Source organism: Cynoglossus semilaevis, chromosome 12 (genome assembly GCF_000523025.1).
Source record: "Cynoglossus semilaevis isolate Cse_v1.0 chromosome 12, Cse_v1.0, whole genome shotgun sequence".
Taxonomy (NCBI): domain Eukaryota; kingdom Metazoa; phylum Chordata; class Actinopteri; order Pleuronectiformes; family Cynoglossidae; genus Cynoglossus; species Cynoglossus semilaevis.
In genome coordinates this window covers 13,168,049-13,185,978 of record NC_024318.1, presented here as the reverse complement: position 1 = coordinate 13,185,978, position 17,930 = coordinate 13,168,049, and the positions used below count along the sequence as shown (strand labels likewise).

At 41.1% G+C, this 17,930-nt stretch overlaps 1 protein-coding gene and 1 long non-coding RNA gene across 3 annotated transcripts in view; both read right to left on the bottom strand.

The window, feature by feature from the left end:
• Positions 1-2,399: 2,399 nt before the first annotated feature.
• Positions 2,400-6,676, bottom strand: LOC103387589 (uncharacterized). Its single transcript, XR_522441.2, has 4 exons — positions 5,516-6,676; positions 4,969-5,021; positions 4,054-4,142; positions 2,400-3,433 (listed from the first exon to the last, which is right to left on the bottom strand). It is a non-coding gene; the product is annotated as an uncharacterized LOC103387589 (long non-coding RNA).
• A 1,296-nt stretch (positions 6,677-7,972) lies between these two features.
• Positions 7,973-17,930, bottom strand: part of ate1 (arginyltransferase 1) — a 54,708-nt gene continuing 44,750 nt past the window's right edge. Inside the window, exons 13-14 of one of the 2 annotated variants that reach the window (XR_003051392.1) lie at positions 17,732-17,893; positions 7,973-17,480 (exon numbers count right to left, since the gene is read on the bottom strand). The gene's annotated coding sequence lies outside the window, so the exon portion shown is untranslated. Of the gene's footprint in view, positions 17,894-17,930 lie in introns of both variants that reach the window. The other variant, XM_025061176.1, reaches the window with a different exon arrangement.

Here is a 17,930-nt window from a genome sequence, read left to right as displayed (position 1 = left end):
GACTCATTTCTAACAATAGGTTTCGTCATACAGTGGCTGTGGGTTTGGAACAGAGAGAGATTTAAATGTGTAGGAATGATCTCAACATCTATTTATTCGGTTTAGTCATTTAGAACATTGTTGTCTGGCTTTCAGTCATTATAGAAGCAGCAACATAATTATGAATATTAAATACAGGAGAGTATTTAATAGATGCCTCTCTTTGTGTAGTAATCCTTCACTTTGTGTATGTGGTTTTGTATTTGCGCTCTGTTTATTGTATTCCCACAAGATGATACTTACAAATTTAAATTTAAAAGTAAATATTTTTTAAATTGTTCTGTGTAAATATCTGATTGAAAAAAAAAAAAGAGTTCAAACTACAGGGTCGTGGACTAGTGCTGGGTCACACAAAAAGAACCCATTGTTTTCATTGAGTTCATAATCAAAAAATTACTGCAATTTATGGATTTCAGCAACACACTTTCTCCATGCACACATATAGAATTTTTACAAACCCCTGGGAAATCATCATTGAAATCACAAAGACCCCCTTGTGACGACACACGAGTTGATTTCATCTCTACTGCCTCACACTGACCCTGGACAGACAGTTAGTGAGCAGCCACCATCTGTGTGACAGTCGGCCTCGCTGGTGGTGAAGTATTTGCCTGTGGTGTGGAGGTCTGTCAGGGGGTCTGTCAGGGGGTCGCAGGGCTATGTGTCCCCCCCGAGGGGTTAAAGGGGTCCTTGTGGGATTTGCAGCCAGTGACCATGATGTTCATGTTCGCCTGACCCAGGCCACCACCCCTCACCTCAGACAAGACTCACGCAGATAAACACACACAAGCACAATTACCAGGTCACAGTCTGTTGTTCAGTCCACAGCTCTGTGTGTTTTTACATCAAAATGCAGTGTTAGTTCAGGGGAAAATGAGAAAAGTGGTTCAAGGTAAAGGGACTGATCTTAGACCCTTTAACTAAGGAGTAAAGACTGACCAAACGCTTACCACAGAACCCCACCCCCCAGCCCCCCGGCCCACTCTCCCTTGATGCCAAACACACTCACACATTGCAGTTATTAAAGCAGCAATGATGCAGATACGGTTAACCACACATCAAACTCGATTTACCGAAGATAAAACATCCCTTTTATCAGTGGTATCAAAATAAAATATGGCCTGAATCTGTCGAATTGATCACAGACACTTGTCGTTCTTTGCATTTTTTTCCAGCTGTAGGGGGTTTTCAAGGTAAAAGAAAAGTAGCACTCCTCTGTAGAATTTGCAGTGTTTAAATGCCAAAGTGAGCCACAGGTGTACACGTAGACACACAGAGTCGTAATTGGTTTTTGAAAAGGAAAACAGTGTGCCTCGGCCCATCCGCCCCCGGTATCCGGGATCGGTGTTTGGGTGACCACGGCCAGAGCGCTGTTAGTGTGGGGACTGAATAGGCCGACAGCTGAGCTAAAAGAACTGTGTGCACATGGACTCCATGGCTAATCTGCTAATGTATTCCAGAGGTCAGGAGGGTTTCGCACCAAATCAATGGAGGGATTTACACAGCTTTCCTCTGGAATGTGCTCCATCCGCACTCTGCTTCAGGGAAAACATCAACCTCTGCTTTGCCAGGCCGTCCAATTTTCCGCAGCATTTAACCACAAAAAAGGAAGAGCAAATGTAAAAAGACGGGGAGGGAGGGGGGGTCAGCAGAGTGCTCACTTACCTAGCCCGTCGTTATACACGTACACTAAACAGAAAAAAAACAACTCGAGCCACAGATTCAGCAGCACGTTGTTTTTGAAACTACTAAAAAAGCAATGTCCATACTCAAGCCATGAGGCAAATAAGAGTTCACTGACAGAGAGTTGTCTGAGCAATGATGTACGATGGATGATGAGGGGAAAGGGTGAAAAGACAGCAGGGTGGAGAGAGACACAGAGTGCGTAAGAGCAGCAGTTCTGGAGCTGTAGCCTCTCTAATCCAAACTGACTACAAAGAGGCCTCTGGAGGTCAACACAAGGAGAAGCAAGACTTGGACACATGAGCCTGAAAACTCAAAACAACTGAGAGAAATCTGTGGAGCATCTACAGAGTATTTTCTCTCATAACAGAGAGCCCAAAGGCTCGAACGCTGCACTGGAACGTCTCAGACTTTATACCAAACACATGCAAATGGTAGTGTTGTGATGTATTATGGTTTTTTGACGGACAATTCTACAAATTCCATTTCCGAAAACATTGATTCACTTCCTAATGCAATAAAAACTATAATCAACATGAAGTGTTATTTAACAAGAGGAAGGAGAAATATTTTCAGTGTTTGTTACTGACAGGTCACAGTTCAGTCAAAGTCAGAGTAGGCTTGTCCTGATATTGTTGGAAAAATGATGCGGTAAAAGGATGAGTATTTGTATTTGTTTATACTCAGGGTTGGTTCTTCATAAACATCAGTCAACCGGAAGGCAGTGTTATAGAGGAGACAGCGCTGTGACTAATAGGGTGAGGTGCAGTGTGTAGGTGCAAACTCCACCCAAACCACAGTGAGGACATGGAGCAGGAAACTGGAGTATCAGGTCGCTGGAACTGCACATGTGCATACTGTCTAGTACACATTTTACTAGTAGATAATCAGGAAATATGCTCCAGTCTCTAAGGTGGATTTAAATTATGATGCATTAATCTACATTCAAAGACATCAAGCTGATTTTGGCCCCAACCATGATACATACTGTATATTGGATCTAATTCTGTACAAATCACAGACCTTGGCGTCACATTTGGTTTGCCTGTAGTCCAGATCTGTCTTTGATTAGAAGGTCTGGTACATCATTAAGAAGAGATGGTTGGGAAGCACAGGGTTATATAAAACAAACATGGGAATAACTCTACAGGCAAAACTGCAAATCTATCACCATCATTAGTTTGTAAACATATTAAAATGAATAATAAGTTGAAATGGTGGCATGACCCAGAAGTACTTTGTCTTTTGTCCAATAATATTCCACTTTTTTTAATAGGTTGGAAAAATCATTATGATTGAGATGTAACTTTGAATTAGTTTTATTTATATTTTTATTTATTTATATTCAAAATTCATTAGAGCTCATTTTGATTATTAAGAAAGGGACACCGGGAAAGGCAGACTCCAGCCCAGCACTCAGTCTCTGATATAAGATCATGGGAGTTATTCCCATCACCTTATCTTCACTGTGCATGTGTGTAAGTTAGATCTTTTGTGTGTGTGTGTGTGTGTGTGTGTGTTGGAATGCACCATGGTAGTGATGCGCCGGATTCTCCCCTTTTTTCTCTCTGTCTCTCTGGCTGCTGGACCAGACGCAGCTCAGGTCATAAATAAGCCATCCTGGACAGAGTTGGACGTCCAAACCCAGACACCCAGACGCAGAGTACAAGGGCCTTGGCCTTTGAATCCAGACAGCATGGACTAAGCCAACCTAGAGGGAAAAGGACCACAGCGAATCACTTTCACTGGCCTTAAAGCCCCGTTATAGAGGTCATAGGTTAGCTTCATATCAACGTGTTTAACCCCTAACGCTTCGAAAAAGGGACTGATGTTAAGATACATTCCAACCTTTTTATGTTATCCTCTCATATAACTGTCTTAAAGTGAGATGTGTTTTGTTGAACTCCCACATGGAAGACTGATAAAAAAGGAGAGTTTGGATGTAAAGAATGACATTGGAGAATATACATCTCCACAAGAGTGAACCAGCTGGACAGGTGGTGATTAGGATCTGTATACCTGATGTATTTACAGATTCTTAAATCAGACAAATGACAGGCCTCACTTGACAAAGTTCACCACATGTAGCCTCATCATTTCTCACAAGACATACTGTAGTGAAGTGCCTCAAACTCCCATTGATTTTCTGCACAAACCTCTGCCTCGCTCTTGCTAACTTTAGCCACCCTTGTTATTATCAAGCCAATCTGTCTGCAACAGCTTGTTTCACTGCTGCATTGTTACATGATCTGTTTACCAATACCATACTTAGCTGCTGGCAAAACAAAGTGAAAGAAAAATTGGCTGCTTTAGGGATTGAGGCTGACTCACCCAGTTTAACTCCAGGCTGAGGTTCAGTCTGCAGTACTACAGATATTTGACACGTTCCAGGAGAAGAAATGTTCATCACGTCAGTGAGTCTAAAGAGAAGAAAACGATATCACTGTAACTAAAATGCTTAAATATGAAGTTATAACTAGTCACCAGAACTAGTCTTAACAAGTAGTCACTTCCAGATGTTAAGCTAAGACCGGGTACATGAACTGGCCTAGAGTTTACAAACCACAGTTGTAGGGATAACAAATCAAAATATAACTAATCTATCAGTCTATAACAGTGAGCCAAGTCCTTGTACTAATCAAAATGTCTTTTTGTTTCTGAAAACTAAACTAAAAAAAAAAACTAAAGTGGGTTGATATGAGTGAATAGTTGTGATGGATAACAAAGATTTATATTTATAACAGAACTCCGCTTAGACCAACAATAATTCACAACAGTCATGCCTCCTCGCCACATGACCTCCCCCCCCACCCCCCACCACCACCACCACCACCCCTTACTCTTGTCTCTGTCCCCATCCTGGTCATTGACATGATCTCTCCATTCATCTGTCAAAACATTTCCTGTGAACCGGGAGAAGGGGATCAGCAGTTTGATAAATCCATAAAAGGCCCCATGTTAGCCCATGAAGGCCCCGGATGGCCTCTGTCAGCCTTTCCCACAGGCCGCCTGTCTGTCAGCCCCTGATTTGACCGACAACACCCATCACCCCACGCCATGCTGCTCACGCCCACTCCAGCTACACCCTCCCCGCCAAAACCACACACATTAAACATCATTCAGTCTGGCCTAGCATTCATTAATAGGACTGACAAAAGCATCAGCCTCTCACTCTTGTGACTAGTCAGTCCAACAGCAGGGGAGGTGGGGAGAAGACAGTGTGGGCACAGGGCTCAGAGACTTCACCTTGTCCAGTCATGAATAGTGTCTCTTTCTGTTTGTCCTCTGTCCCCCAGACTCTGAAAAGGCAGAAAGCACCATGTTAAATCTGCTCACAGGGGAAGGTGGCAGTGTAAGGAGGTTAATGCTGATGCCACTTCTTTTTGGGGTGTTAGAAAAAGAAGATTCTGGAGACAGGAACTTGATTAGTGAAGCCATGAGTCTGAGTACTTTAAAAATAGCACAAAGAAAAAAAAAAATCAATAAATTCCTTAAATATTCTAGTTTTTTTTTATCTAGAATCATATTAATTCACTAGATCATTTAGTGAAAACATATTTGGTCATTTCTGGCCATTGTTAAAAGTTTTGATGAAGTGTCCTGGTTAGGTGTAATGCCACAACATTGTACTCCAGTAGAACAACATCTAACACTGGCTGAAGTTGTTTCTAGTGAAAACTGTGTGAGTTTCAGGCTGCTGGTGTTACATGACAACATGGCAGAAAGCAGGCAGGACCTAAATGCAGCACAAGGGAGACTTTTATTACCAAAGTGCAAATTTACAAAAACTCACTTGATCACAGGAACAAGGCTTAAACTTCAAGGCATTGCCATCTTCAAACCATGGACTCTAACCACAACCTGCACACAGACAAACTGGGAGAGAGGTATATACACTATACCCAGGGCACCAGGTGACATGAGTGAGACTAATGACAGAGACACAGGTGAATGTGATCACACTGATTAACTACAGCCAGCAGACAAGGCAGGAAGAGGGAACAGACAGCCCTAACAACTGGATCAGCAAATATGTTCGAGTAGGAGTACAAGTTAATATTCAAATATATCGTGCAAGATACCAATATCGTGAAAATCAAAGTATACTATTTAATTATGGAGGCTGGACTAAAGTGTAGTCCTGGACAGGTTTATACCTGTAAATCCCAATGTGACTTTTACTTCCAGCACAGGGCGTGTGGACCAGATGGCAGTAGCTGTCATCTATTCAACTAGTGTGACATCATGGAGGGACACAGCGTAGCTCGCTAATAAGTTCAACAAAGACAAAAACAATGCAACAGTAAACAAAAATAAACAATATAAGACCCTGAAATTGTTTGTAAGAAAAAGAAAAACAGAAATGTTTGTGTTTTTTCAGACTCCACTCACGTTATGCCCTGAAAGAAATCATCTCTGTCAAACAATCAAGAGAACAGAAGAAGTTCTAACGCAACCCTTTAGCTGCTGGGTCCCTGTGAGAAACACTCGAACGTCTGTTCAATTTTTATTAGGACCAAATAAATGTATTCTTTTTACAATGCTGCAGTAATGTGATTTACTTGTCCACAGAGCATGTATGATCATGAATGATCAGATTGGAGAGACTACTGATGTCACGGATGATGCTGCATATGTGACTGATATGGAATTTCTAATAATATCTATAGCTGGACTGACTGCTCCACATACAGTAATGTTTGTCAGAAATATAACCATTAGAGGACTGAGGAAAATGACAGACCATGTGACTAGGAAGCCTAGCAAGGTGCTAATCCTTGCTGGTACTTAAGTCTTCAGTTATCAGACCCACTGCTGTGTCAAAACTGTAAAACCCGTGGCATTAGCATTAGCACTGGAGCAGGAGCTCTGTGGCATGTTTTTCCACAGTTGAGTAGCTGCATGCAAAACCTACATCACCAAGAACTCAGCCAAGAATCAGAGAGAAATATGTGTGCTTTGATTTGCCTGGCATTTTTGGGTGGTCAGCTTTTTTGTTGTTTGTGACTACGTCGCTCGGCTGGCCTGGGAACGCCTTGGGGTCCCCCCAGAAGAGCTAGAGGAAGTGTCGAGGGAGAGGGAAGTCTGGGTGTCCCTGCTCAGACTGTTGCCCCCGCGACCCGGCCCCGGATAAGCGGTTGAAGATGGATGGATGGATGGATGGAGCTTTTTTGTTTGCCAAATTGAGAGCCACAACTCGTTCACAGCATTTCCAAGAGCCAGATAAAAATGATTTAAAAACAAGAACTGCACAGGCTGAACCTCTGTAGACATTAAAATTACATATTATCATAAGCATGATATATGTTACATTAGGCTTCCAGCCTAGCATATGTATGTATGCCTTTACCACACACCTAGAAGTAGAGTAATCTACTGACATGTACAGTACAGCGTTGTTAAAACGGCTCTTCACAGACTTTAGCCATTGTGATAAGTTCATAAGATAAACTCTTGATATTGTCTCAAATGGTAAAAGTGTTGTTGTTTCTGCAGTGTAGTTCATTTAATTACAAAGATTTCCTGTAATTGTAAGTTCATTGTAAGTGGTTTATTGTTCCACAGTGAGTATAATGTTTCACAGTGGTTTTCCCAACACTGGAAAATGGAACAGTGGATTTTCTTGTTTGAATTGTGGTCGGATACATTATTAAAATTCCCTACTAAAAAAAAAAAAATCAACTTTAATTTATATTTTACTCTGGCAATAAATCCCCCCTCAGTTCTTGTTTCTACAGGATTATACCCCAGAATCCCAGCCTGTAGATTATAGTCTGAATAGTCTGATCTGCTCACTCCTAGTCCTGTCCATCCTGGTCACTCCTATGAAGATCTCAGCATCTTTATCCCTGACCCCTCCAACTCAGCCTTTTGTTCATCAGACAGAGCCACTGTCTCTGAACCATACATCATAGCAGATCTCACTACTGTCTTATGAATCTTCTCTTTTAAAGTTGCTGCTATTCTGTCATAAATCAACCCTGACGCTCGTCTCCACCCATCCCACCCTGACTGAACCATTCTACTCTTTTGTTTATTGTCCACTAACCCTAACTAAATAATATATAATTATATATTTATTATATAATATATAATTTTGATCATTTTTATCTTTTTTTTTACTTCAGTTAAACCCGGAACCAATAAGCTTTAAACCCTTGCTGTAAGGCAACACCACTCACCACATTTCCACTGTGTGGCTCGTGATAAATCCATAAAAGAACCACATGTGGATTAAGAGAAAATCTAGAGGAGGGAAAGTGGAGGCTCTTTGTAAGGAGATGAGATAATTTGAATGTGCAGCTTCTCTCTTTCTCTCACTCTCACACACAAACGCACACGCTCGACAGTGGAAAGAAAGACGGAAAGAAAATGTATCTTGGAAGAGTCACATTGGCTGTTATCCTGAAAGGATAATAAACGTGTCTCTCCCTGTGAGCAAGAGTGAGTTTGAATTTGAATTTATTGAAATTGATGGCCTCTGGAGAGGCAGGATTCCATTTTAGAGTGTTTGTGATGTTTAGTTAGTGACGGTAACTTCCTCTGCAACAACCTGTTTCCAGAGTTTGAAACAGAAATAATTCAGGTAATGCGCGACTATTTCTGCATTGAATCTTTAATCCAACTGGGTTTTCTTTTCTTATTTTCCAGTCCTAGGGCCAAAAAAGAGAATTTTCAGCCTTAAATCACTTTTCAACTTTGCACCATACCCACACCCCGACATCATCCGTCCTCCAAACTCGTAGCTGCAGCAGTCGGTGGTAAAGCTGGCATCAGGTTTGGACAGCTTTCCTGAACACACGTTTTTGATTCATGAACTGAAGTTGGTTTCTCTACATGTGCGGTGGAGACCATCTTCCTCCGTGCTCTGTTTACTGAACAGTAAAACCCCAAGGCCACAGACCAACGTGGGCTCACTCTGAAGTTCCACATTCCCACCAGAAACAAACCCATTTGATGAAGAATAACACTAATAACGTGACCAGAACCCAAAACACTTCCTTTCCTGCAGCAGTGGAGATCAGGTTTTTGTTATATTATTCTTCATATTACAGGACTGCCTGCCAGAGTACCTTATAAACACTCACCCAAAGTCTTCTGCTGCTTTTTTAAAGTAGTGCACTTAAGGATTTGAAGTTCATACCAACATCGGATTTATTCTGAGCCCAAAAACGGCTAAAACGTTTCTCTTTTTTTTTAAGCAACACACCGCATCCTTCAAGGGTGTTTCAGTGAAAACTGTGTTGACATGAGCCTCAGGAGAAGAGATGACGGTGGTAAGAGACTACAAAGGAAAAAAGGAATAAGACAACAAAAAAGTGAAACCATGTGAGAGCAAGAGTGGAAGGAAAAAAGTATATGATGTTTAAGGTTACAGAAAGTGAGTGAAGGAGAGGAATAGTGGAGGAAAAGGAGGAAGGAAAGGTCTGGTTTTCTTTTCCCTGACTCTGGATTCCTGGGTAATGACTGTAATGGTGCTGAGGCTCAATTCGCCAAATGAAACAAGAGGCCCAGCCAGGCCGATGATGTTTATTTCTCTCCATTTTTCATCTTTTCCTTTTTTCTTCTGCGACATTAAAATCATATATGCACAATCTGTATTTAATTTGTGTGGCAGCTTCGTCTTCTTCTTTTTTTTCCTCTGCTGCCCCCTATTTTTTTCTTGCACATTCAGCAGTGTTCTGGCCAAAGCAGGGCTGTGTGGTTTGCTAACCAGTAGAGGGGATATTTTCTGAGAAATCCTGTCTGCCAGCAACTTTCTTCACCGTGGCCTCATTCGCTGACCTTAGCAAGCGTCTGTTGAATCATTGCTGAGAGACATGCTGCTTTACGGTGTCTATGTTTTTGCAGTGACCTGGACTTACGGACGCTTAGTGAGAATAGTGAAATCTTTCTATTTACCGAGGCCATATTTGAAGTTGGCGGCGTTCCGGTATGAAGGAATAGTCAGAGAATTTCCAATCACGCATCTGCAAGTCAGCAATAAAACTGCAGAGAAGATTTTAAGCCTGCACACTCATGCACGTCCAACACCCACGGAACAGTTTGTGTTCTGCGAGACTGATCAGCTCTGTGAGCCACTGATGGGCCCTTATCCAGCGTCCACAGTGGCTGGATGAGAACGGACCAAGCTGCATGCCACAGGGGATTTCTGGGATCAGTGAATCTCCCCCTCCATCTTGGTACAGGCTTGGAGGCTCCAGTTTTTGGAGTGAGCACAATCTCTGGCGGGGTCCTTATTTGGTCCGATTTATGGGCGCCATGTAGCGACCGCAAAGTCAAAACCCAGACGTGAATTCTGTCTCTCTGCAAACACTGTTCGAGTCCAACCACATCATCCAAAATATTTAATACAATTGTGGTTTATATCGTTGCCCTGGCTGTTACCTGAACTCACACTCGCTCACGTTTCATTATTTTCCAACTCGTTTCAAGGGCCGACTTCATTAACACCATTATTTCACTCACGTATTTGATAGAAAATAAAATATGAATAAAATAAACTCAACGCAGTGCTTTTGCAGTGCAATTGTATCATAACTGTGGTTCCTATGAGCACAGAGCCACTTAAACTAAACAACATCATAAAGATAGTCGTAAAACAGCAAATGTAATTTGTGAAAAAAATGGTCTGCAGTGTTTTTCCAAACTAAATTCCTCTGCCAGATTCTTTGCAGAAGTAGACTTTGCTCCACATGCTCACCTTTTCCTCAGCCATCCTCACTCCACCCTGTTTAACTGTGAACTGAAGTAATAAAAATACAACAAACATGTCTTCAAGGTGAAGTAAACAAAGTCTCCTAAAAAAAAAAATCGAACAGAAATAAACCTCTCAGTCTTTTCAGCGTTGGTGCTACATTCATTAGCAGTGATGCTCCGCCATGTTTGTGTTTTCTACTTTCTTTCTGGGTGTTTGTATTAATGTTAATAGGACCAGTAGGTGGCAATAATGTCAATAAAACAATATAGAGCTGCTGTCAAAGCTTGAAAAAGGCGAGGCAAGGCTGAGAAGAATTAGCATGACGGCTAATTCCAAAGCAGGAAACATAAAGTAGCTTCTGTATCAGAATGCCAATAAACAGGTTTAAGGCGATTGAAACAGTAATGTGCATTACAACTGTGTTTATAGCACCTCCTGCAGGGTAGGATGGGAATTTTGTTTTAATGATGGTAACACCTTGCAACTTGCATTTTTGCACATGGGTTTCCATCAGGACTCAGGAGTTACAAGGCAGGATTTGAGGGCTTCTTGTCTGAACTGATAGATTGATTTCAGTGGTGTGATCAAATTTCCCAGAGAAAGGAGGCAGACATCGGCCGTACATTTGAAGTGTAGCAGAAGCTGGTGGAGGTCTCGTCCTCCAAACCAAACAGTGGCCCCTTGGCATGCACTGCCTCCCCTCTGAACCTCCTCGGCTCCCCGGCACTCCGCCTTTATCAGCGTTGTACGGACATCTGACTGCACCAGCAGAGCTGAGACAAGGCGCGTGAAACATTTTTGACATTTCTTAAATGTGTGGCTAATCGGGAATGACTGCTCATGTGTGGAGGATTCTCTGATTCACTGAGGGAGACGGGGGAGAACAGGAGGGGAGGCAATGCTGTACAGCTGGATAACACTTCGGGGGCAGAATAAACTGTTCTGCAAACAGACCGCTGATGATTTATAAACAGCTTGGGACAAAACTGTAAAAAAAGAAAAATTGCATTTTTCTGCCACACTTTCTTTTTACTTCTTTTATAAAGAGCGAGGAATGTGAAACACAGCATTTCTGAACAAACTACTTTTGTTCAGGATAATTAGATCATATTAGTTTTTATTACAAAATGATTTCACTAAATTTAAATTGTACCAGTAAGCAACTGCCCATTTTAAACTTGTTTGCTAAGCAGCACAGCTGCTGTTGTCTGTAGGAGTTTGAAGAGCATTTTTAGACCAATCAAAAGGTTTTATTTATGGTCGTGTTTTGTGTGTTTTTATATTATAGTTTTATAATAAGTATTGTGAAATATCCTTTCACAGTTAGTTAAAAAAATGAAATTCTTGCTTTGTATTTGTCCATGGAGTTCCTGATTTAAAACATATTAATCTTGACTCTCAAACTTCATTTCAGTATTTTCTTGTTCCATTTTCTGTTTTTGGTGGAAATTGATTCTCCACATTTTTCTTCGGTACAAATTTCTTTTTGTTTTTTATCTTTTGTACAAACCTTAAAATAAGAATAGCTCAGCGTTTTGTTCAATTCCTGGTTATTTTCTATATAGCTTGTGAAATATGTTTTCATATGCCAAGTTTAAGGTATTATTTACAGTATATACTAACCCTAACCCATAGTTTTAGTTGTTCTATAAGCATTTAGTGGAAGAAGAACTTTTGCCCTTATGTTTTTTCATTTTATCCATAAATATAATAATAACTACATACAGCCACTAAATGAGTGTCACATGTTGATATGGAGCAACAAAGTCCCTTTTAGCCACACTTACAATTAAAAACTCCCAATAAAGTATTTTTCTAAATTTACTCACAAAAACATTTCTGGTGGGAAACTGTCTTTTCAGTATATCATAATCTCACCGAGTGAAATGACATGGAAAAAGATGTTTTGCTTGTTAAATTTGGGAAAATGAGAAGCAGACTGTGTGGTCCACTTCTCTGCTGGAGACTCAAATCTTGCACGCCACATGCTTTTACAGTCCGGGCAATTATAGAAAATGCTCTATATGTTTGGGTGAAATTTCCAAAGTAAATTTATAAAAATACCTAAATGTGGGAAGCACGAACAGGAAGTGCTCCGTTACAGTGTCTTGTGCAACACACCGTCATGAAACACGCCACTAATGACACAGTGTGGAAAAAACTCTCGAACAGACTCAGCACTGCTGCCACGGCTGCTCTCCTTCCACTGGAATGAAAGCAGCATTTTTATAATCTTAATTACAGAGATATTTTCAGTTTCTCCTCCAAAGGTTAGACCCCCCCCTCACCCAGACACAGCAGGGTGTCGCCATGACGCCAACAGTTCCCCTGGACCACAACAACAACAACAGTATTCACAGGCAAGAGATTTAGAGCTCTGAAATCACTGGAGAGGCCAGGAATTGGCAGGATAGAAATATAAGATGGTTTCGTTTTTTTGTTTTTTTGTTTTTTTTTTGTATTGACTTTACCTGTTTGGAACTTTCTGGAAATTTATTTCCTAAATCAGGAAGAAAGTACAACGAGTGGGAGACGGAAAGCTGGATGTTTCCACAGTGTAGTCTGAGAACATGGGTGGAGAAGAAAGAGCTCATATAGAAAGGTGGGTCGGCCCCCACCACCCACTCTATTCACACTGACACATTAGTATTCTAATGCTAGTGAGGATATGTGGGGTCCCCACACACCCCTCCCAAACCCCCTCCATGTGATGGGATTTTATATAGTTTGGCCTTTTATGGGACAATGAATAATCATTAATTAAATTAGATCAGGGGTTTTCAAAGTCTAACACAGTGGGCCTCCCTCCGAGTAGCAAAACAACAACGCCCCCTCCCCTCCGTCCGCCTCCCCCAAACCCACAAACACCATGCACATGTACTTAACATACAAGCACAAGCACAAAACATAAGCAACTTTTCACTAATAGAGTTTTTCATTCTTCTGCCTGTCAAAATGAGCCTGGTGATAGTGTTTATTCATTAGTGAAATTAGTCAGAATCAAAAATGTTAATTTAATTTTAAATATTAATGTTTAAATTTGGGGAAAAGTATATGCACTATATATCAATACATTCCATTTAATTCACTCCATACACATGATGTCGTTTACACTAACCCTAACCCTGTCAGAGAGAGATTTTACTTAAAATACATGTTTAGGTTTCAACTCCAGGTCCAAAGAGAGGTTATTTTGAGCCTAAGATGCTTTATGAAACAAAAACTCTTTCCAGCAGTATGTGTAAATAACAGCATGTGAATTGACTGTGTATTAGAGCAATGGAAGGTGAATGGATGGTGGAATTAATGGATGTACAGTACACACAATACTGCTTTTGCATTAAAGTGCATTACAAATATTAATCAGATTAATTCTGACAGCGCTAAGATAAATATGTGGATTGATTGGTTAGGGTTAGCGTTAGCTTCTTGTTTGGTCTGTTTACAGCATGACAACAATAAGGGCCTCATCAAAAGACACAGGAATCATAATCAGCTTCCTCTCTTACTATTCTGCCGCAGTCCAGTTCAGAATGGCTCAACATAACACATGTACATACACAACAACAACCTGATGCTGGTGCATAATTTCACCATGTCTAACAGTGAGTTGGACCAACTTGAAGCCCCATGTCAAAATGCATTTTCTATGGTCCCTTAACAACTCCAGCTAATCACTTTAGCATTGTCTCCAGAGGCACAAAGCTCGCCCTTATGTTCCTGTATCCTAGTGAGGGCTTTAGGGAGCGGTCTGGACCTGGTGTGTTGAATTTGGGTGACAGAGCCTCAGTAGGAGTGGGTGCCCCCCCCGTCCCTCACATAATCCCCAGGAGAAAGGACCTGCATTTAGGGTGCGATACGTTTAATCTAGGGGGACTTTGTTAACAAAGGAGGCCAGGACTTCCTCTGGCCTGGGAGCTTCCGCTGGTCCGGGGGGCCTTGTGTGGGTGCCAGTGCAAACATGTTCCAATAACACACATCCACATCACAACAGAGCAAACAAGAGGAATCTATGGTGGGTAGAAGCATGAGCCTATAAGAATAAAGAAAACAAACTGTAAATTCACACTGTCCATATGAGGAGCCAAAGCAAACAAACAGCCCACTCACACCAGGGCCAAGGAGGGTAAACACACGCACACACACACACGATCCCATTCTACATACAGCACAGTGGGCAGAGGCTGTGTTTACAGTCTGTTCCTGGGTAGAGGGGAACAAAGCCGTACGTCCTGTCAAAGATCTGCTCAGTGAAGGACAGTGGGTCAAAATGAAGTTTTATTTTTATAAACAGGAAGTCAGTGTCATGTGACACATAGAGCCTTCGCTCATTCATAATTACAGACGGAGTCAGTGGGGGCTAGTCGATGACTAATAGTAGTGATGTTCAGGTTAGGTAGATGAAGCATTTTTGTTTTTATTTGTTCGTTGCTACAACATTATATTGACTGCATGAATATTCTTTTGGAACTTCTTGAAATTTCATTGGATTTAAACGGAAATTGATTCATATATGAATCTGAATTTTTGGTATAGACTCTACACATTAGAATTAGCCTGCTGGACTTCTACTGTTCAATTAATTTAAAAACACATACATAATTTTGTTTTGCAACTTGGCCAATTTTTTTAAAAAATGTGCGTAAAAAGCAAATCATTTATAAATGTAAAAGGTTATTGTGACATCATAACCATTCGGAATCGTATGCAGCAAAACATAAAAAAACTAACATTACTACTGATGGAACTTCAGAACATGTGTATTTTTTTACTTTTTTGTTTTTTAGCACTAGTCGGAAAAAAAATATATACACACAGTGAGATTATGAACCATAATAACCATAATATTTATATAGTATGAATGCCCAGGGGTTTACTGCAGAACAGGTAGAGTTTCCAAACCTTGGAAGCTCAACAATGTAATTTCAATACTTTCCAGGACCCTCGTGAACCCTGTCATTAAGGACAGATATACTGTAACAGTTACAGTCACTGAACTGGATGGGATGTTATTCCATATTTCCCTGACATTATTCCACATGCCACAAGTTGGATTGGACTGTTGGAAAATGTTCCAAGCTCGGGGGGCCTTAGTCGCAGTGTCCCATTTTCCACATTTTCAGCTTTTCTTTTCCTTCCAGTGGTATTTCACGCTAACCCATCCTTCCTCTGCAGCTCCTGTGGCATTTCTATTGGCCACAATACATTTGTGGTGTACAGTAGTGAGTGGAAAGGGAGAGCTGAGGGGCCGTGTAAGTGAATGGAGACTCAAAGTTCCTCAACTTTCCACAGACGAAAGTAAACTCCTGGTTTGTATCGTTGTAGCAAAACGTGTCATTTAATTCCAGATTCATTTAACCCTCAAAACACCTTCACATGCCAACACCTTTGCTCCTCTGCGGTCAAAGTATATTTTGGTCATGCCATAGTTTTGTTTGACAGTTGTTTGTGACATCAGAATTATCAGTGTTAGGTTAGGGCCCTAAACATAGGAAATCCCTCTAAAGTATATCAAAGTGTGTGTTATGATGACCTTAATGTGATCTATAAAAAAAATAAAGCAAATGTGAAAATGATTATACAACAATGGAACATGTTCTTAAAAGTTTTATAGAGCTAAATCGGTTTGGGGTCAAACTGATGCATGTATACAACATCAAATCAGGAAATCAGAAAAATATTATGATGTTAAATCTAAGTTTACCCAGTTCCCCTCACTTAATTAGGAAAAGTCACCAAAGATTAAGCACAAAACAATGTGTACTTTGTGAATTGTGAGATGTTAAACATAGAATGTGACCCCAAGGATAATAGGAGGGTTAAATATAGTTATCAATTGTGTGTTACACTTTAATTCTAACTTCCTCCTACGAACGAACATCTTTATGTTCACTTTTTACGAGTCACTGATGGCTGTTTTATGTTCTGCTGTCATTTGATGTCTGTTTTTAGCATATGTCCCTGTGGTTGTTTTGTCTATTTGCTCCTTTTGACTTTATGACATTGTGTTAACAATCACTTTACACACAGCCTCTGGCTCGGGGCCCTGGGCCAGTGCCAGATAGGCCTACTCGGCGATCCGCCTAATACAGGGTCATACTCCTCTTTCTCAGCTTTCAGGAATTCTCTTTATTTTTTTTCCCCACTGTGACAGAATCCCTTCCAGTTGGCAGTGTTTCAATCTAAAACAGAGCTCTTGGTGAAATCACCTCTGTGACTCTGGTCTAACATGAACATACAGTAGACTCTGTTTCTGCACACTCTCCTTTATTCTTCAAATGCTGACCTTTGGCTGAACACGCTACGGCAGCAGTGCATGGTCAGTGCAGAGATCATATTTTTATGTAAGATTTATGAATGAGACGCACAACGTCTGAAGCTGACTGTTTCAAATATAACGGGCTTGTATTCAACTGCCAAAATGGTAAAAAGGGAGTTCTCTTTTTGCCAGAAAAGTGTCAAACACAGGACTGGCAGATGTTGGTGCACCAAGAATAACTGGTCATGACAGTGCCAGGTGTGTGTGAGTTTGAGTGTGTGCACAGGGATGCATGTCTAATGTAGTAGAGCGGCAGTGAATCAATCGTGGCCTACAGCCAGCTTTAGATTTTCTTTCTGGGACAAGCAGCCTGTCAATCTACGCTAAGCTAATTTCTGTAGATGTATGGCTGATCTCTAACTGTGTTTAAGGGTGCATTCACACTAAGGCCAGTTGATCTGTTAGCTGAAGCATGGATGCTACCACCTGCTGGCCCGCACTCAAATAAACCCTAAGGCAAGCAAGCTGAAGCCCAGTGGTAAAAGCAGCGACACCAAGAGAATATCCAACATCATGGCTGAATGACTGTCCTGTTGTTTGTGTTGGTCTTTATAGTCAGCCCTCACCAATGTCTGGACTTATTGACTGCATTAGGCTGCGGTTCATCATGCTGTATGTACGGAAACGTACTTAACCGTGCTTGTGCGCATGTGTGGCCAAGTGTTCTGCAGCTCTTCCAACCGTGCCGTAGCAGGGTAGTGGTTCTCAAACCCTTCCTGGAGCTCCACCGTCGCTCAACTGAACAAAAAATAAAATACAAGACAGTGAATTTAAAATTCCCAATCATTTTGCACCATGCCACGATGTGGGCCCAACCCCCACTTTGGGAACCACCTCTCTAAAACCACCTCATCAAAAGCCTGCATACACCACTCAAATCAACAGCCAGGTTTTTTTAACAGAGAGATAGGATTAAGATTCTAAGCTTCTGTCAACATCATTTCAGCTTGTATATTTAAAATGTCGTTACAAAACATTTAGACATTGACCTTTAAGATCCCAGTTGTTTGTTGATGACACTGGAACAATCTGAGCTCAATTCAGCCGTTTTCTACAGGGAACTGTGCTGTTGTTGACTCTTCAAAGGCAGAGGACAATAACACGCCAAACGGACGAGACATGTTACACTGGCCTTAGGTTGAGCTCACTTCCTGTGGGTTTAAAGATTATGTTTTAATACGTTATAAA